Consider the following 21,197-nt stretch of genomic DNA (forward strand, 5'->3'; position numbering starts at 1 on the left):
TTTTTACAAAAGTTTGGAATAATGTACAGATTTTGCTCTAATGGAAAGAAATTGGTACTTTTATTCACCAAAGTGGCCTTCAACTGATCACAGTGTAGCGTCAGGACATTAATAACTTGAAAAATGACTATTACAATTTGGAAAAAAAAATTCAGAACTTCTTAAACTACTTCAAAGCTTTCTCATTAAAAAAATCCTCCATGCGCAGCAATGACAGCTTTGCAGATCCTTGGCATTCTAGCTGTCAGTTTGTCCAGATTCTCAGGTGGCATTTCATCCCACACTTCCTGTAGCAGTTGCCATAGATGTGGCTGTCCTGTCATACACTTCTCACGTGCCTTACAGTTTAGCCGATCCCACAAAAGCTCAATGGGGTTAAGATCCAAACACTCTTTTCCAATTATCTGTTGTCCAATATCTGCACTTCTTTGCCCACTCTAACCTTTTCTTTATGATCTTCTGTTTCAAAAGTGGCTTTTTCTTTGCAATTCTTCCCATAAGGCCTGCACACCTGAGTCTTCTCTTTACTGTTTTACATGAAACTGGTGTCGAGCGAGTAGAATTCAATGAAGCTGTCAGCTGAGGAGATGTGAGGCATCTATTTCTCAAACTAGACTTAAACTTATCCTCTTGTTTAATTGTACATCTGGTCTTCCACATCTCTTTCTATCCTTGTTTGAGCCAGTTGTCCTTTGTCTTTGAAGACTGTAGTGTACACCTTTGTATGAAATCTTCAGTTTGTTGGCAATTTCAATTTTTGACCTAATATTGACCCTTACGCCCGTTTCACACATACTCCGTTTGCGGTGCGTATGCGTTGCGTATGCGGTGAGTATGCTGTACAGGAGCAGCACGTGCTATAGTGCTTTCACATATGCTGCGTTTGCAGTGCGCTACTGATCCGCAGTTTCTGTGTGCCACAAAATCAAAAATGTATTAGTAATTTTGATTTTAAATCCAAACGTTAACTTTGAGATTGTTTAAGCCATTGAAACAGTATGAAAATTAATTTTAATCATTGTGATTCTTTGTTTTACATGTAGTTCGAGTTGTTGACAGAAGAAAAACTATCGCGCTATATCTTTTGCTAAGAAGGAGAAGAACGAGACGCATTTGGGTTCACTCAGTCAAACGAGGCAGGAGACAGTTTGGTGCTTGTCTCAGAACTTCGACTTTACAGTGTCCTAAAGTACTTTCGGATGAGTGCCGAACAGATGGATAATGTTCTTTCTCTGGTTGGACATCACAAGGCAAATCACAAGGCAAACCATAACGTATCGTGCGTCCATCGAATCATATATGATGCCATTTTGCAACTTTTGGGACTATAATCATACTTTTTTGTTTTTCTTGACCCTGTAATTTAGTAACTGTAGAACACATTAACTGAAATTATGCATATATGATGAAATTATTACAGTTTCTTGACAATATATGTCTATTTTAATGTGAACAATGCGCTGCCACTTTAATTCTGTACGGTGCAGCACAGCAAAAATAGACTCGGTCTGTAAACGATCGCTGCACTGCTGTATACGCACCGCAACTGGAACGGATCGACGGACTGCATCCGCGTGCAGTGTAAAAGCTCTAACCTGTTAACATGGGAACGGAAAAAAATACGCACCGCATACGCACTGCAAACGGAGTATGTGTGAAACGGGCGTTAGACATGCCAGTCTATTGCATACTGTGGCAACTTGAAAACAAACACAAAGACATTAGTTTTAATTAAAAAATTGTTATCCCCTTTTCTCTACTACTTAGCAGGTCCTCGTGGTGGTGCGTTTACTCACCTCAATCCGGCTGGAGGAGGACAGGGCTTCTGAGACCGTCAATCCACGCATCTTATCATGTGGCTCGTTGTGCATGACACCGCAGAGACTCCGCCTGTGGAGGCTCATGCTACCCTCCGCGAGCCATGCACAACTTAGCACGTGCCCCATTGAGAGCAAGAACCACTAGTCATTCAGCATGCCCTGGATCACGACTCCAGTGGTGGTAGTCAGTGTCAATACTCGTTGAGCTACCCAGGCCCCCAAAGACAATGCTAAGCTTCATTTAATGAACCAAATAGCTTTCAGCTGTGTTTGATATTATGGCAAGAGATTTTCTAGTACCAAATTAGCAATTTAGCATGATTACCAAAGGATAAGGTGTTGGAGTGATTGCTGCTGGAAATGGGGTCTGTCTAGATTTGATAAAAAATTACTTTTTTAAAATAGCGATGGTGCTGTTTTTTACATCAGTAAGGGCCTGACTATACTTTGTGATCAGTTGAATGCCACGTTGGTAAATTAAAGTACCAATTTCCTCCCGAAACAGCAAAATCTGTACATTATTCCAAACTTTTGACCGCAAGTGTATATCATTTATATTAATTTTGATGTGTATTTATGTAATGATAGAGAGGAAGGACAGTATAATGTCCCCCTGAATGCACACAAACACACACACGTCACTATTGAGAGCTGACCTGTATGTACAACACATTCACTGGCCTTCCCACTCAAGCTTATGAAAGCCAGTTGAAAGAAATCAGGCCATTGTGACTTCATCTCTGCCTATGTCTGTCCATGTGCAGCAGTTTTCTTCAGTCACACTCAGTGTTATTTCAGACTAAATGCATTGCACACACAAATACACAATCACATTTAAAGGGATAGTTCACCCAAAAATGAATATTCTTTCATCATTTTCTCAACATTACTGTTTGTTACAAACCTGTATGTCTATATTTCTTCCGTAGAACACAAAAAGTGAAGCTTTGAAGAATATCCTGACCCTTTTTTTCTGTCAACTCTCGTCAAAATTACAAAAAAGAACCATAAAAGGGGTTCAACAACCTGTGTGCTTTATAAGTCTTTTGAAGCAATTTGATATCTGCCTCTAGCTCTTATTTGTATGTTTGTGAGAGTTCTTGAGAGGAGTAGCAATGTCCAGTTGGTAAATTATTTTTTTTCTTCTTTTTTTTTGTCATATCTGAATCAGTTGATCCAGTTGTCAAAACTGGTCTAAATTATTCATTCATGAATCAGACTCAAGTTGAACTCAATGACTCAATTATCCAGTTGAAATGGTTAAAGGGATAGATCACCCCAAAAAAATCTAAATTCTCTCATAATTTACCCTCATGCCATCCCAGACTTTCTTTTTTCTGCAGAATGCAAATGATGATATTTAGAAGTATATCTCAGCTTTGTAGGTCCATACAATGCAAGTGAATTGTGACCAAAAAGAACTTAAAAACAGCAAAAAAGTAATCCATACTACTCCAGTGGTTTAATCAGTGTTCTGAATTGATCAGATCAGTTTTGGGTGAAAACAGACCAAAATGTAGCTCCTTTTTCACTATAAATCTTGATATCTGTAGTCTCCTTGGCGATCATGATTGCAAGTTTGATTATACTTCCTTGCGCCATCTAGTGCTCTGTGCTGCTACAAGCAATAGGAAGTGTAATCGAACTTGAAATCATGATCGTGTCTAGAGACTGCAATGGCAAGGTGTACAGAGAAAAGGAGTTTTTGTCTGTTCTTACTCAAAACTGATTTGATCATTTCAGAAGACATGGATTAAAACACTGGAGTCATATGGATATATTTTATGCAGCTTTTATTTGCTTTTTGGAGCTTGACATTTTTGTTCACAATTCACTTGCATTGTATGGACCTACAGAGCTGAAATATTCTTCTTAAAATCTCTGTTTGTGTTCTGCAGAAAAAAGTCATACATATCTGGGATGGCATGAACAATCCCTTTAACAGCTTACTGGAGGGGAAGATTAATAGTGAATAACAGCCCAGTCCTCATTCACTTACAAAAAGAGTGGCCAGGATGCTCTCCAAAATTTAAATCATACATGTTTGGAACAACATGAGTGTGAGTAGATAATGACAGAATATCATTTTTGGGTGAACCAATCCTTCAAAACTGCTATCATAACTCAAGATTATGGAGTTTTTCTTGCATGATTTGACATGGAAGTAGTTCAGTTTCTGAGAGCACAAGAGGCCAGTAATGAATAGAATCCACTCAGATGTACAGTAATGCTGCCTAGATAGGTTTGAATGAATAGAGCGATTTAGAAGGAAAAAGGTGTTTTTTTCCATCCTCACTCAGCACTCGACAGATATGATTACATTCAAGGAGAGCACGGTTGCAATGTGGGAGTGAATTTGGCAGAGTACTCCTGGGTACTGTTGACAGAATCTAAATTACTAATATCCCCCCATCTGGAGCAGCTGATAGTTGGAAATCGGCAATATCCTGAGCGAGCACAAGGCAGACAGTCTCTTTTATTTCCCTTGGTGTTAATCCTCCTTGCTGCCACCACTTTAATGACATGCCTAATTGACTAATTTGGAGTGTGCGGGGGAGCTGGGTGGATGCTTCAATGCTGCCCTCCATGGCGAGTCCATTCAAAAACTAATGAATCTCCCTGTGGTTGTTAAGCGAGGACTGCATGTAGACAAATGGATCTATGAGTTCCAACTTACGTCCCTGAAGGAAATATGCAGTAGCAATATTCATTAAAGAAAGTAGGGACATAATGGTCTAATTGATAGCAAGCTTAACATGTAATTCTGTTAAATTGTAACATGTTATGTGTTATGGTAGAAAATCGGAACAATGGTACATTACTGGATGCTTTATAGGGAGGTATAACGTCAAAAGCCTATGTAAATGATTTAATCAGTGGATACATATTTCCAATGACCTTACAGGGCTCAACAATAAGGATTTCCTAATCCATGCTTTTGTTGGAAAATTATGACATTTTTATAGTTTTTGATCCATTCTTACTAGTATTTCCAAGAATATCATTATTCATTATTGCAATCCCAACAAAACTTCTACTATGATGGCCACCTAAATAAATTTACCTTGGTGACGAATTGAAACCCGCAGAACTTACAACAATAATGTTCAATGCTCAAGAATGCAAATATTTAAGTTTGCAAGGCATTAAAACACATGTACTGTATATAATCAATACAATTAAGTTGTATTGACAACACCGCACTGGCCCAAAAATCAAGTGACAATTCCGTCAACTGAGCCAAAAATGTATCACACAGGCCTCGGGCCATTGTACCATCTTTACTGTTGAGCCCTTCCTTATATTTACTCGTTGAAATATGAATGAACATGAATCCAAAATTATAGGAACAGCCTGACCACACAATTTGGGAAATAGCATTTAGATCTGTCTTATGCCAGGAATATTCTCTCTACAGTCAAGAGCCGAGACTCACCCACACCTATTTAATAAGTAATTATAGTGGCCGCATTAATTCACTTAATCCTGCCCGACCTTCCTACCCTCTCCGTTCTTTTCCAGATACTATATGCACTTCAGTCCTCTTGCTGTCTTTCAAGCGTGGGTTTGTGCTCTTGCCCGTGATGAATATTATTCACCGGCCCTCTAGATTGCATTTCATAAGTAATTACATAGTCCTCATGCTTCAGTTTCTGGTTGTATTAACGTGTAATGATTATAAATAGTGAAATTTAATCTGACACTGTTTAATTTTACTGAATGGAACTGGACTGCCGCCAAATCCTCTAGTCATGCTCGCTTATACCTTAAAACAAGATGAATGTTGACTGAATACTTATATTGTGTATATTGTGTTGACCTAAAATCAATAATTCCTCTATGGAATGCTGCAATGTGCATTTATTTTAGTATGTTGAACTCTCAATTAGGGGTAATGGTTTTGTTATCTTGTTATCTTGTAGTTTGTATATGGTATTTTATTATCTAGGGAGTACCTACAATCCAATTTTTGCTTTGATGGTGTGTAATTACAAAGCAAAAAGCTTACAGTTAATCAAGACTGTGTATTATTTATTATGTAACTCAGAAGTGCTTATATTTGCTATCCTTCAATGGATGTCTACTGAAAAATGTATTTCATCTTTCAATGTCGGTGGACAATTTCGGATAAAAGGCAACATAGAAAACTTTGTGACCTTTGTGAAACACGACTGCTGTTTAAAAGCTTTGGTTTCATGTATTTTATTAGCTGGATAATGTGTTCAGATGGGTGTACATACACTATAAATCATATTGAGATAACACGTTTCATATTCAGCAAATGGAGGTCACAGTGGGCAGTTCGTCTTTACCTCATCAGTTTACATAACTTTCATGACTTCAGTTATTTTTCTGAAATACAGAGAGAGGTATAAAAGGATCACCTTGCCTGCTTCCATGTCATCACCTAGATAATGATTAGAGAATACCAGGCATATGATATATTTAGCCTAACATAGGTATTGAATGTGTCTCTGGATGTAATCATATATAGGAGTGAATGTGTGGTCTGGGAAGTCCCAAGATGAACTTTGAATGGAAGAATAGAGAGGTGCTGGAGCCTGTCTGCAGGACTGACTTTATCAGTTACAGCTCTAATCCAATCTCAGCAGCACATTGCTGCAGGGAGGTCATTGCAACCTTATTTGTTCCTATGTCGCAGGATGTATTTCAATTTGTTTCACCACAGCGATGAATGGAAAGATGCTGCAAGCGAACAATACAAAAAATCGAATCAGTGTTGTTATTATGAAAAAGCATTTGTCTATGCATAAAAACAATAAAATGTACATATACATACATATGTACATATATATATATATATATATATATATATATATATATATATATATATACACATACATACATACATACATACATGCAGACACACACACATATGCATGAACGTATGTATGTACATGTATGTATATATATATATATATATATATATATATATATATATATATATATATATATATATATATACAGTATATATATACATCATTAGAATTATTATGTTATATTAGATATTTGTATGTAATGTTTACAAATCCATTTTTGTATGTTTGGATAGACAAAAAACTTACAATATCAGTGGATTCAGAGCTTCTAAAACATAAGTGATTTTACAGCTTTAGAGACAAACAAATCCTTTACAAACCTTTAAGAGGATACCACTGCTGGTGAATGAGGACTTTTTGTCAGTGACGGCTCGTCAGAGGGGGCAAGGGAGACTGAGCCTCCTCAAATATTCAAAATGAACGTCACAACAAAAGTGATACAATTATCTGTTGTTTTAATCAATTTACCTACTAGCATGCACAACTCAGGTGCCTTTTTTTATTTTTATTTCACGTCCAGTAGCCAGGTGAGTTTAAATTATTTTATGAATCTGTATGAATGCCAGATGAAAAAAGCCTCCTGTCATTAGAAAACTGACCAATCAAAATGAATATTCAAGTGACACAACATCATCTGGTTCTGTTCAAACAGCGTCCAAAAAAGGACAATTGAAAGCTAAATGAAATTTGCCAACTTCCGTGTTCATATCCAGTCATTATCAGTATTCAGTATCAAGCCTGTTGTGGTTAACTGACAGGTGAAGAAAAACTTACAAAATAGGCCAAAATATCAATGGAATAAGTTATTGGAAGTTTTAAAAACATGTGAAAGTTTGAACGACAGGATCATAAGTAAATTTGACACAATGTAGCAGTGGAAGATGGAGTTCATCTACAAATACTGTATTTGGTGAGTAGATGTTACTACATTGAATGGGGCCCTCCATTACTTTATAAATGTTTGCAGTGATCATAGTCTGTAACTGGCATTACGTCATTTGTTCCGTTCGTTTGTTGTGTTGGCAAGTATTGAGTTGGTGAACAGAAAGATTATAACAGAACAGTAGTTATCTAGACTATTTAAAGACATCAGGGAGAGGACATCAGCTATGTAAGGGAGCATAATTACCAGCAAAAAACATATAATAAAACATGATATTTAGACCCAAGGCATTTCTTTTTATTGGCTTGATCTTTCAATACTGATTTATTTGCCTGCTTTGAAAATTCCATCATGGATCAGCACTAGACTCAGCACAGAACTATATTGGCCACTGTATCGGTAATCAGTGAATTTACCACCTCTAAAATCAGTGTCGGTCTAAAAGTGGTGAACCTCATGAAATGGCTGGTACAAGTTCAATGGAAGACTTTATTATTTTTATATTATATTGTACAGCCTTATTTGATAATGAAAGTTAATCGTAATACTACAATAAAATGTCTATGCAATGCACACTATAACACAGTAAACTAAAAGATTAAACAAGGATTCAGTTATGATAGGGATAAAATATACTTTAACATTATATACATGAAAATAATATGCTTAAATATTCAATATAACAATTACAAGAAGTCAAATTCAGAAGTTGTAAATATTAGTAAACATTTCACAGTTACTTCCCCCGACAATGTAGATACATCGGGATCGGTCAGCACGAATAATGATCAGTTCATACAACCGTGACAAGCAATATATAAGCTTCATCATCCCTACAAGACAACATATCCAAGCATTATAGCAGGTTATAACAACTTTGCCAAAAGGATAACAGATAAACATCCATCTAGACTGCAATGATACTGTCCTGAACTGTGTGATTGTGACTGACTAAACTGAACATAGTTTCTCCAGCTGGAACACATGACGGCCGGTTATTCTTTCATGTTTTTAAGGACATGACGTAGTGACGCAAGGATGTATGTCATAAGCCAGATATTTCATGCCAAATCCAACCCGACAGCTCAAAATACAAATAATTTTTATTGGCAAACCGTACTGAATCAGGGTAAGGACACTGATTTTGAACACTGATTTTTCTATGTACTCAATCAATAATGGCAATTTGTTCATTTTTAAACAAAAAAACTCTTACATTTAGCTTTTCGCAGCTGAATGATTGAGTTTCACTAGAGACAGTAGAGGTACTTACTTGATGGGTTGTTACACGTAAGACAATGATTGTTATTGATTGTCTTACTAGACTTGCATCAGCTCTTTGATCTCTCTCCTTGCTGTAAAAAAACCCTTCATGTGTCCTGATCTATTTATCTATATTGAGCATGCATTTATTTTTTAAGATGCAACTGAATTAGAGTGTGCAGGTTTTTTTGGCTTATGGTGTATGCCCACTGATCTATATAGATCAGTGTGTATGCCCCTTTTCTGTTCAGTGTTAGATTATGTCATGTATGTATGTCATGTATTTTGTAGATTATAAAACCATTCCACCATGTGTTTTCTTTGGAGGCTTTCAAGCCAAATGTGCTCAGCGTGTACTCGAGTGTGCATTGAAGCAAATTGTTTTTGAGCTGACCTTTGTGTCTAAAGATGTTAGGCTTTCGATAAGGGCAAGTTTGAATTTGAGCTCTCTGAATGTGTTGCCTTTTGCATTAAAATCAAAATATGACCATTTTTGGGCTGTACCAGTTTCAACCAGTTTCAAGTGATAGTTCACCCAAATATACAAATTCATAATTTCTTCTGTGGAACACAAAATAAATATTAGAAAGTATGTTAGGAACTGAGAGCCTCAGGCACCATTCACTTTCATTGTATATAAAAAAAACAGAGGAGCATCAACCTTCTTCAGAATTTCTCCCCTTGTGTTCCAAAAAAGAAAGTAATTTATGTAGATTTGGAACAACATGAGGGTGAGTAAATGACAACAGAATTAAAATTTTCAGTGAATTGTCTCTTAAAATAATAATTACATGTAAGTATTATAATGAAGTTCTAGCGAATACAACATCTGTAGTTTGCGCACACAAAACCCTGCCTCTCTGAGAGACGTGAACATCTGTAGTGAGATAATAGATGAGGCTTGAGTAGAGAACAGGGTTAATCAATGCTGAGAGCTGGATGTCCACACCGGAGCTGCCTGACCCTCATCTCTTTGATGGGAAGCAGGTGTCCTGTTGTCATCGATGAGGGGCTCATTGATCAAAGACCCTTCAGGAGTCCAGTGCTCATCCATCAGATTTCACTGGCCAGGCAATGTCATGAAAACGAGGGCTGTCAGCTTCTCCTCCTCACACATCACCATAAAAGAAATAGCACTTCACTGGCCAGGCAAAGAAAAAAAAAAGGTCAACTAGAAGGGATTTTTTTTGTTTCCTTTTGTGTTTGCCCATATACTGAAGTTGAAATGTTTCTTTTTTTTAGCTTAGTATAGATTTTAAAGGGATAGTTCTCATACAAAAAACCTATCATTATTTACTCACCCTCATGTGGTTATAAATCTGATTGACATTATTTCATATGTTTTTATTCACAAAAGGAGCTTTGCAAAATGTTAGAGATGGACATCCTCAGTCACCATTTACTTTCATTGTATGGAAAAAAGAGCAGTTTCAACATAATTCAAAGTTTCTGAAAAATAATACTGCTTGGAATGACATGAGGGTGAGGAAGTCATGATAGAATTTTCATTTTTGAGTGAACTATCCCTTTGGTAATGATTACACTTATGAGAAAGGTTAGGGTGTGTTGTGTTCGGTGTTGCAGAGCTAATTTGGAAAAGTCAAAGACCTCCAACATGTCAAACTGCAGCTAATTGACCTACATGGGGACATGAATGGTGCTTAAAATGGGCTGCCCATCTGCAGCTGTGCTCACACACTGGCACACCTGTTTAAATGGGTGACAAAAGGGCCGTGCTGGGGGGCAGAAAGAAATAGGCATGTAAGGACTCTGTTGTGCAGCTGTGAAATGGGGCTGAATCCCAAACCTGCAGTCAACCCAGTCAAAACCAGCCCACTGACTGAAGTAGGTGCTTTTGAAATTGGATTTACAGTGTTTCATCTGTTTTTGTCTTTGTATTTTTTATCTATGTTCTCAACCACGGGTTTTAGAAAACAAGACAAGAAAATTATATTTTTTGTATTGCGCATACCCATGGCTATTCAGAAAAGGGTATGGTCATAAGCTTTCATACTTTTTTAAATAATGTAAAATGATTTTGCTGCACATAATAGAAAACTCTTCAAAAACCTTTAAAAAAAAATGGCAATTGTATTGTCAACTGAACAGGAAGCCATTAAAATACTGTTTTCTGTGAAGAAATGTATCTTAAATTAAATATACTGTATATATACACACACTGGTGGACAGAAGTTTGGAATAATGTACAGATTTAGCTGTTTTGAAAGGTAATTGGTACTTTAATTCACCAAAGTGGCATTCAGCTGTAAGTATAGTCAGGACTTTAATGATGTAAAAAAAAACAGCACCATCACTATTTGAAAAAAGTACTTTTTGATCAAATCTAGACAGACCCCATTTCACTTGCCATTATATCAAACACAGTTGAAAGCTATTTGGTTCATTAAATTAAGCTTAACATTGTTTGTTTTTGAGTTGCCACAGTATGCAACAGACTGGCATATCTTAAGGACATTATTACGTCAAATATGGCAAAAAAGAAACTACTTTCTCTAGAATCTCATCAGTCAATCATTGTTTTGAGGAATGAAGGCTATATAATGCTTGAAACTGCCCAAAAACAGAATATTTCATACAAAGGTGTACACTACAGTCTTCAAAGACAAAGGACAACTGACTCTAACAAGGACAGAAAGAGATGTGGAAGACCAGATGTATATTTATATTTATGCATTTGTCAGACACTTTTATCCAAAGCAACTTACAGAGCCCTTAATACAGGGACAATCCCCCTGGAGCTAAGTGCCTTGCTCAAGGACACATGGTGGTGGCTGTGGGGCTTGAACCAGCATCCTTCTGATTACCAGATTACCAGTTATGTGCTTTAGACCACTACACCACCACCACTCCCAACATATCCTTTTGTTTAGATGTACAACTAAACAAGAGGATACGTACATCAGAGTCTCTATTTTATAATTTTTTCAGAATAATTCTGTTAGTCTAACCTCAATGTTGCTAAACATATATCATGTTCGTATTAATTTCAACTTAAAAATGTGAATTTATCTTAATTTGTTGATTTTATTGATGAATTGATAAAAGAGAAAAACATGGACATTCAAGCATCCAGTATTTTGATGTATTGCTCAAACTTCAGAAAACAAATGTACGAGCACTGATTAAAATAGTATTTTTAAAAAGAGCATAAAATTGGAGAGTCACATGACGCCATGAGAGGATCGGCGAGCTCTGTGCACTTTGCTAGTTTTAACACTTTTAATGACTTGGAGGATCTCGTTGTGTCGATACGTCGATCGATCACTGCCATGGAGGTGAAGTTCTCTGAGATGGTTACAAGAGTGGGGGATCAAGGTGGATTTGGAGCGTATCTGGGAGAAGTTGGAGGACATGGAGTACCGTAGCAGGCAGAATAACGTCCATATTGTCGGAAATCCTGAGGCCGAACAGGGTCGGGATATCGTGAAATTCCTGGATGGGCTCCTTCCGAATCTGCTCAACATAATAGGACATAAGATGGAAATCGAGCGAGCTCACAGGGTTCCGGTGCGGAGATCCGTAGAGGGAGACAGGCCTGATCAATTATTGCCAAATTTCTGAGATCATCCAATAAAGATCTTGTGTTAGGCGAGGCGAGGAGTAAAGAAAGGCTTTCTTGGAAAAACCACAGCATTTTCTTGTTCCCAGACTTTGAAACTTGATCGATTCAAGGAATGCAAGAAACTTTTACAACAACGGATGGTCACTTTTGCACTTATATTCCCAGCCAAATTGAGAATAGATGCTAAGGAGTAGAGCCCGCCCGATATGGGATTTTTGAGACCAATACGATACCGAGTTTAGAGGGGGAAAATTCACAGATTACCAATATGGTGTCTGATATAGTTAATTTTTGAGCTGGAATGAAAACAGACCTTTTCTATGTGGATTGTTCACTGATTTTGCACCAATATCACTATGCAAATGTACTCAGAAGGCTGCTTTCTTAAACAAATATTTTTATACATTGTCAACAAATTCTAGAAATGAACACTGTGAAAATAAAGAATAAATAAATATACAACAAATAGCTTAAAAACATCAGTACTGAATATGCAGTATCAGTCATTTGCTGACCATTTAAATAAAGAATAAATAAAAATAAAATAAATAGCTAAATAAACATCAGTACTTTGTTTAGTATCAGTCAAATGCTGAACATTTTAATACTGCCTGTCAATTATTGGCAGGTTGTAAAACAAAAAGCATTTACACCTGCCGAGATAAGAGAAAAACAGCGGCAGCGGTGTTACATCGTATCCTGCTATACAAGTTCAGGGGAACTTTCAATGGTGGAAAACGTATCGGTTACCTAACGTAACCTCGGTTCTCTCTAGATGAGGGAACGAGTATTGCGTAAGCTAGCTTACGCTACGGGAAAGATTCATCTTTTCTGAGATATTGAAGCCAAAAAATTATCCTTAATTTTGTATCCATTGTCAACGCAGTGCGGCAGCTGCAGACCTTGAGCGGGCTAGCTAGCGAGCTCATTGGTTGCTCTGCGGCAACTGCTGCAGCCTATAGACGAGCTTGGGCGAACTCGCATCCAGTGAGAGGCGTCCGCGCGCTCACTGCATCAAAGCCCGCCAAAAAGGGCGTGACTAGAGTGCATATAAGCGTAGTTCGTAGGCGCGCCAAGCATCCACTGTATGAGCCCCAGAGAATTAAGGGGGAACCCGGGGGAGCCCTTATGAGTGGGGAAATAAGATTTGGCCGGCAAGAATGCGGGTCAGTGTTTGTGTAATATATAAGCACATAGTGGGAAGGGAACGACAGAGCGGCGGTGCCGGTCTGTGTGGAATGTGTCCCATCAGTGCAGCTCACCAGGGGAGCTGTAGCGTATTAAACCGCTAGTAGTTTTGCCTGCAGAGCGGGCACTTCCATATTGTAAAATCTGACAAATGTGGAGGGGGAAGTCCATCCCGCTGCCACACATATGTCGTGAATGGGAATCCCACTGGACCATGCCCACGAGGATGCCATGCCTCTAGTGGAGTGAGCCCTAATGCCCAACGGGCATGGCAGGTCTTTTGACGCGTATGCAGCAGCAATAGCGTCCACTATCCATCTAGATAGTGTCTGTTTCGAGGCGGCGAGACCTTTGGTGCGCCCTCCGAACGAAACGAAAAGCTGCTCAGAGCGTCTGAAAGCGGCGGAGCACGCGGTATACAATCTCAGTGCTCTGACTGGGCAAAGGAGATTGGCGTCGCGTTCGCTATCGGATGCTGGTAGCGCCGATAGGGAAATGACCTGTGCTCTGAAAGGAGTACCGATCACCTTGGGAACATAGCCGTGTCTAGGTTTTAAAATGACCTTGGAGTCACTTGGTCCAAACTCAAGACACGCAGCGCTGACAGACAGCGCGTGAAGGTCTCCCACACGCTTGACTGATGACAGGGCAGTCAGAAAACGGTTTTGAGTGAAAGGTATTTCAAATCCACGGATTGAAGTGGTTCGAAAGGGGGCTTTCATAGTTTCGAGAACTATAGAAAGATCCCAGATAGGAACCGATGGGGGCGCTGGGGTTCATCCTTCTAGCTCCCCTAAGGAAGCCGGATGACCAGCTCGCTTTTTCCCCATGACTGGCCGTGCAGGGGTTCAGCGAACGCCGCAACGGCTGCCACATACACTTTGAGCATGGATGGGGATCTGCCATTATCCAGCAGCTCTTGTAGAAATACGAGCAGCGTACGACACCCCACATGTCCACGGGTCCAGGTCTCTGTCGGTGCACCATTTTGAGAACACAGACCATTTTGACGCATAGAGTCTTCTTGTGGAAGGGGCTCTAGCGTGTATAATGGTATTTATTACTCCTTCTGGCAGAGCGACGGGTAGTCGTTGATCACCCACGCATGCAGCGCCCAGCGGTCTGGGTGGGGATGCCAGATTGTGCCGCGAGCTTGAGAGAGGAGATCTGCTCTCACTGGGATGGGCCACGGCGCTGTCAGTGACAGCTGCGTAAGCTCCGGGAACCATGTCTGATTCTCCCAACGCGGGGCTATGAGGAGCACCGAGTGACGCGTTTCCCTGATCCTCTGCATTACCTGTGGCAATAGCGAGACGGGGGGGAAGGCGTAAAGCGGGCACCTGGGCCAGTCCTGGGCCAGCGCGTCCTCGCTTTTCGAGAAAAATATCGGGCAGTGAGAGTTCTCTTCTGACGCAAAGAGGTCTATCTCTGCTCTGCCGAATAGGTGCCATAACGTCTGGACTGTTTGAGCGTGCAGGGACCATTCCCCTGGGGGAATATTGTCTCTGGACAATATTCTCAGCGAGCGCAGGTGGCACTGGGACCAACTCAGTATGCGTTCCGTCAGATGGAAAAGGTTCCTGGATCTGACACCGCCCTGACTGTTTAGGTAGGATACCACAGATCTATTGTCCGAACGGACCAGGACGTGGTGACCCTGAATGACCGGGAGAAAGTGCACGAGCGCGTACTCGACCGCTATCATTTCCAGACAATTTATGTGAAGGAGCTTTTCCTGAACTGACCATAGGCCGAAAACCGGAGAGCCCTCGCAGACTGCGCCCCAACCCGTGCTGGACGCGTCTGTCGAGATGACTTTTCGGCGAGATACAGCTCCCATTGTCACTCCTCGCTGATACCACTCGGCCACTGTCCAAGGCTGCAGAGCTGAAATACAGGTCTGAGTCACCTTGATGGGCTGGCGGCCTGTGGCCCAAGCCCGGCGAGATGCGCGGGTGCTTAGCCAATGCTGAAGCGGGCGCATGTGCAGTAAACCCAGCTGAAGTACTGCTGCGGCTGAGGCCATGTAACCTAGCACTCTCTGGAATTTCTTCAGAGGCGTGAGGCTGTTCATCTGAAAAGATGCGGCTAGTCGCTGAACACGGCGCGCGCTGTGTAGATAAGCGAGCCGTCATTGTCACGGAGTCTAGTTCTATCCCAAGGAAGGAAATTGTCTGACTGGGCTGTAGTGAGCTCTTGGTCCAATTGACTGCAAGACCCAAACTGTTCAGATGGCTGAGGAGAACTGCTCTGTGAGACAGAAGCTCCATATGTGACTGAGCCATAATCAGCCAGTCATCCAAATAGTTCAGAATTCGCAAACCCTGACTCCGCAGGGGTGCGAGCGCCGCGATCCATGCACTTCGTGAAAGTACGGGTGCTAAGGACAGGCCGAACGGAAGGACGGTGTATTGATAAACCTGGCCGTCGAGGCTAATCTCAAGAATGGCCTGTGACGGGATTTATCTGAATCTGAAGTATGCATCTTTCAGATCGAGAGAAATAAACCAGTCCCCTGGCGCACATGCGCGAGGAGTTTCCTGACTGTAAGCATTTTGAACGGTCTTTTGCAAGCACCTTGTTCAAAACCCTGAGATCTAATATGGGTCTGAGGCCGCCGTCTTTCTTGGGAACAAGAAAATAACGGCTGTAAAGCCCCGACTCGCTCAGAGAGGGTGGCACTTTCTCTATGGCCCTTTTGCACAGAAGGCTTGTTATTTCTGAACGAAGCATGCACGCTGCTTCCGTGTTCACAGTGGTTTCGAGCCAGCTGTGAAGCGAGGAGGGCGGCGATCGAACTGTAGCAAATAGCCCTGTTGTATTGTGCTTAACACCCACTTGGATATCCCTGGAATAGCTTCCCACGCTTTGAAGCGTAACGCTAGAGGGTGAATGGCCAATTCGCTCTGATTGTCGCACACAGAGCGCTGAACAAAATGTGTGAGCCGCTTAGTGTGTTTATGCATGATTGCTCGCAGACAGCATGAACAGGCTGTTTTGTGAGTGACTTCCGATTGGAATGAATGGGGAAAGAGTCACATCTGTTACGTGATGCGCAAGCATAGTCATGGGCAAGGAACTTACACACAGAGTAATGTTTGCTGGCCGTGTAACAGAGCGGGCAGAGAATGGGCGCCGCGACGTATTCGTGGGCGCATTTATTGACTCTAGCGCTCGAGCGGTTCATGAATCGCTTTATGTGAGCGTGCTCTGGTGGGGACACGAGACATGCAGTGCTTGTGTGCAGAAGTGAACACTGGATTGTGGGCACGCTTTCTACACATAGGGCTGGTCGTGTGACAGAGCTGCCAGAGAATGGGCATCGCGACGCATTTGTGGGCGCCTTCATTGACTCTGACGCCGAGCGGTTCAGTAATCGCTTTATGAGAGCGTGCTCTGATAGGGGCACGGGATGTGTTATGCTTGTGTGTAGGGGCGAACACAGGGTTGTGGGCACATTTTCTACACATAAGACATGTTTGCTCTTTACAAGATTTATTTGGGTCGCCGTGAAAACGGCATTTGAGTGCAGGCAAGCGGGCAGTGTCACCGGCTTGTTGGCTGCTAAATTCACCACTGCAGTAGCCTGAGAGAAGGGGACTGACAGGGGCTAAGCTTTGACGGTGGTCCGGCCGCGGCGGACTGAGCCGTCGCTTGTTCAACAAAGCTAGGAGGACTTCGGTTGTTCAGGTTTCAGCACAATCTTAGGCCGAGGCCCGCGGGGGGGCGGTGGTCTACGGCGGCTGTCTGAGCGCGATCTGGGGCGGCCGCCCTGTCGGCGCTGGGAAGTCTGGCTTTGTTGAGCTGGGCGCTGTGAAGATGCTCATGCAGGAGGCTGGTTACGTGGGCGGCCTGCAGAGGAGCTAGCGTGGCGAGGCAGGAAGAGATTCATGGCTTGGGTGGCTTTCTGGACTTCCGAAAAATGGTCAACAATGCCTCTTACCGCGGAACCGAAGAGACCGGACGGAGAGAGCGGCGCGTTGAGGAACGTGGAGCGCTCAGTTTCTCCCATGTCGGCTAGCGTTAGCCACAGGTGTCTCTCGGTTACAGTCAGCGAGGCCATGCACTTCCCTATAGCTTGGGCTGCAGCTTTGGTGGCGCGAAGGGCGAGGTCCGTCGCGCTCCTTAGATCTGTAACAGCCTCTGGGTGCCTACCTCTCTCATCCCACTCCCGAAGATGGTCCGCTTGGAGGATCTGCAAGACGGCCATGGAATGCAGAGCAGATGCGGCTTGGCCGGCGGCGGAATTGGCGTGGCCAACACAGGCGGAAGTAGTTCTGCAGGCCTTAGACGGGAGCACTGGTTTAGACCGCCATCTCGCAGAGGGCGGGCAAAGGTGTGCTGCTACCGAATCCTCGACCGGGGGGATGGAAGAGTAGCCCTTCTCGGCGGCGGCGTCCACTGAAGCGAGAGCGGTGGAGACGTGAGATCGAGTCCTGGCCGAGAGAGGCGCATTCCACGATTTAGAGAGCTCGGCGTGGAGTTTCGGCAGGAAGGGAGCGGCCGGACGCTGGCGCCGCGGTGACGGCTTTGAAGAAAACAGCCGTCGAGTCTGTTGGGAGCCTGCTCAGGGGCGGTGACCACTCGAGCCCGAGGCGGTCGACGGCCTGTGTGAGGAGGCGTATCAGTTCCCCTTCGACTCGGGCGCTGGTCCTGCTGGATTCCTGGGCCGCTGAGGAGGCTTGTGACCACTCCTCGCTGTCCGAAGCCATGATGGAACAGCAGCCTTTGTCCTCCGCCTCGCTCTCCGAGGTGGCAGCAGTGCGGCCGCCGGGCGGCAACTGCGCTGGCCCGGGGCGGGAGGGTGAACGCGATGCTCGAGGGAGGGGCTCCGTGAGACAGTCGCTTCTAAAACCGGTTCCGCAGCCTTTGGGAGCGGCGCTTCTTCGGCGCGGGAAACAGAAGGCGCGCGGCAGCTCCGGTTTTGCATACTTCGAGTCGAGCCCGCAGGGTCGACATCGGAAGCTCCTCGCAGAGGTCGCATCCGCCGTCAGCGAGGGCGAGCTCTGCGTGCCCCAGTCCCAGGCAGAGAGCGCAGATGATATGTCGGTCTCCGGCGCTGAGAGGAGCGACCTCCGCAGGAAGTGTGAGGCATCTTTAAAAAGACGCTCGATACTCTTTTGTGAAGTTCGCTGAGGAACTTAGCTTGCTCTAAAAAAGGATACGTCGCCGGATGGCGTAGCTCGCAGGATGGCTGAAGGTGGCGAAGACGGCCGGCTTCTTCGAGCGCTGTCCACGCTTGCTAGATGCCCCTCGAACGGCGACGCGGCTTCCAGTTCAGAGATGCAAAGAGCTTCGCTGAAGAGATGAAAATCAGGGTTCCAGCCTACGAACTACGCTTATATGCACTCTAGTCACGCCCTTTTGGCGGGCTTTGATGCAGTGAGCGCCGGACGCCTCTCATTGGATGCGAGTTCGCCCAAGCTCGTCTATAGGCTGCAGCAGTTGCCGCAGAGCAACCAATGAGCTCGCTAGCTAGCCCGCTCAAGGTCTGCAGCTGCCGCACTGCGTTGACAATGGATACAAAATTAAGGATAATTTTTTGGCTTCAATATCTCAGAAAAGATGAATCTTTCCCATAGCGTAAGCTAGCTTACGCAATACGAGAGAACCTCTCGTGAAGAGAACTAGACTTTTAATTTTATAAATGCTATGACTGGAACTGTTCAGTTGAAGTGGGTAGCAAACTGTGAATCCTTAACAAAACAGTTTGGTGAATACATGTTTACAATTTAGCTTCCTCTACGCTGAAGAGTCCACTCAAGCAATGAAAGTTGGTTAGCTAGTTAGCTATAAGCTCGTTGTCACGGAGAGTAAAAGATGGAGCATTGCATCTCACCAACTAGGTAACAGCGTAGTGTGAAAACTCAACAGACACTGCACCGTTGCCTGATGAGCTACAAAAAGATGATCTGATGTTTACCTTTCAATATGCTACATTACTTACTGCTCTGACAAACTATAGCTGGCTAACAGCAAACAGACATGAGTGACATGGTTGTTAGGGACAGGGTTAACGTGATATTAGTTATATTGAAAAGGGAAAATCATGGGGTAATTTTTAGTAACTTTCCAGTATGTATTTCACAAACATCTAGATTACTGTTCTGCCCTGCAAAAGCAAAAGACCTTTACTCACTAGAGTGTGAAACTGAGAAAAATGACTTTAAAGTTTCTGTTTTGTCCAGACAATAGTATTATAGGTAGGACTCCCAAAATTTCACAACTAGTTGATATACTGAAGAAATGTTTGTATGCAAAAAATCTTGAGCTCAAAATTGACCTTTGACCCTTGTTTGGAAGTTACTGTACTCTGCCTTTGTATCATGTGCCAAAAATCAGGAGTCATGCAAAGGCAAAAGGCAGTAACTGACATATAATCAATATTTACTTGCTGTTCACCATACTTACATCCATTATAAGAACACCTAACCAAGGTCTAGTCATCATGGTATTTGTTTTAAATTATATAGAAGACCTTTGGTTGTTCCTATTTAGTGCTATAATGATCAGGATAGTGCGGCAACACTAAAACAGTTAAACAGTATGACAGATAAGTTACTTTGCAGTACAGTATGAACAGTCTGAATAAATACAATAAATATTTTCACAATAAAGATAATTTAATTATAATTGAATACAAAGGTATATGTATTTAAATGCAAGATGTAGAGTAATAATTAATTAAACATTAGATACATTAGAGATTAGAGACTGCTCATTCCAAGTTTTTTACTGTGCCCAAATAAAATCTTACTGAAAGCTCATTTTTTGAGATATCAACCTAAAATTTGGAACACAACTTGTCCATAGGTATATATGACAAAGCATTCTTGAAATACAACCATTTAAGTTTGGATAGTGATTTTCATGTCTATGCGAAAAAGGGGGAGGGGTGACAGTTAAAGGGTTAAGGGCCACCAAACTGCTCAAGATGGATTTCTACTTTTTAATTCTGAGATAATATAGACAGAGTATACCGAAAAAAAAGTTGGAATTACTTTTACTATTTAGGTTAGCCTACTCTGTACGGACGTTAGCGATAACTAGCTGTAAAATCTGACGTGTACACCTGCAAGAAGGAAATATGGCTCAAACATGTATGGATTGTTGTGGATACAGCAGATGACATGCATTGCTATGGATTATCTTCTATGGATTATATCGGATTGCATGGAAAGGTAGGATGCCTCTGTATTTAATATTTGGTTTTCGGCGTCTGATGTGAGGCGAATGTCAGCGTCAACGTTAGCGCTAATTTACATGATTAAATATAGCTAGCTCCGGGCTGTCACTGACATTGACAGATCTGAACCATCGCCCTGAACGAAAATAACAACATTTATGACAACCCTTCACCTTGCTTTGTTTGTGATTGCATACTTGGGTATATATGACCCAAGGGTATATATGACCCATTGCATACTTGGGTATATATGTTTGTCTGGCCAGCTAACTTAAGTGGTCGTATGTTGTTCTCACATGCTAGCTGAATTAAGCAGAATACAATCGAAAATGTATAATGTTTTTATCAAATTCATAATCTTTTTGGTATGTTCTTACCTTGCTCTTGATGTCTGCGTTTCAAGGCCATCTCCACCAACATTTTTCCACGAGAG

At 42.1% G+C, this 21,197-nt stretch overlaps 1 protein-coding gene across 1 annotated transcript in view; it reads left to right on the forward strand.

Moving 5' to 3' along the window:
* LOC127618668 (ephrin type-B receptor 2-like) overlaps positions 1 to 21,197 on the forward strand; it is a 118,211-nt gene that overhangs the window by 31,051 nt on the left and 65,963 nt on the right. The window lies entirely within an intron of this gene.

This window comes from Xyrauchen texanus, chromosome 25 (assembly GCF_025860055.1).
Source record: "Xyrauchen texanus isolate HMW12.3.18 chromosome 25, RBS_HiC_50CHRs, whole genome shotgun sequence".
Classification (NCBI taxonomy): domain Eukaryota; kingdom Metazoa; phylum Chordata; class Actinopteri; order Cypriniformes; family Catostomidae; genus Xyrauchen; species Xyrauchen texanus.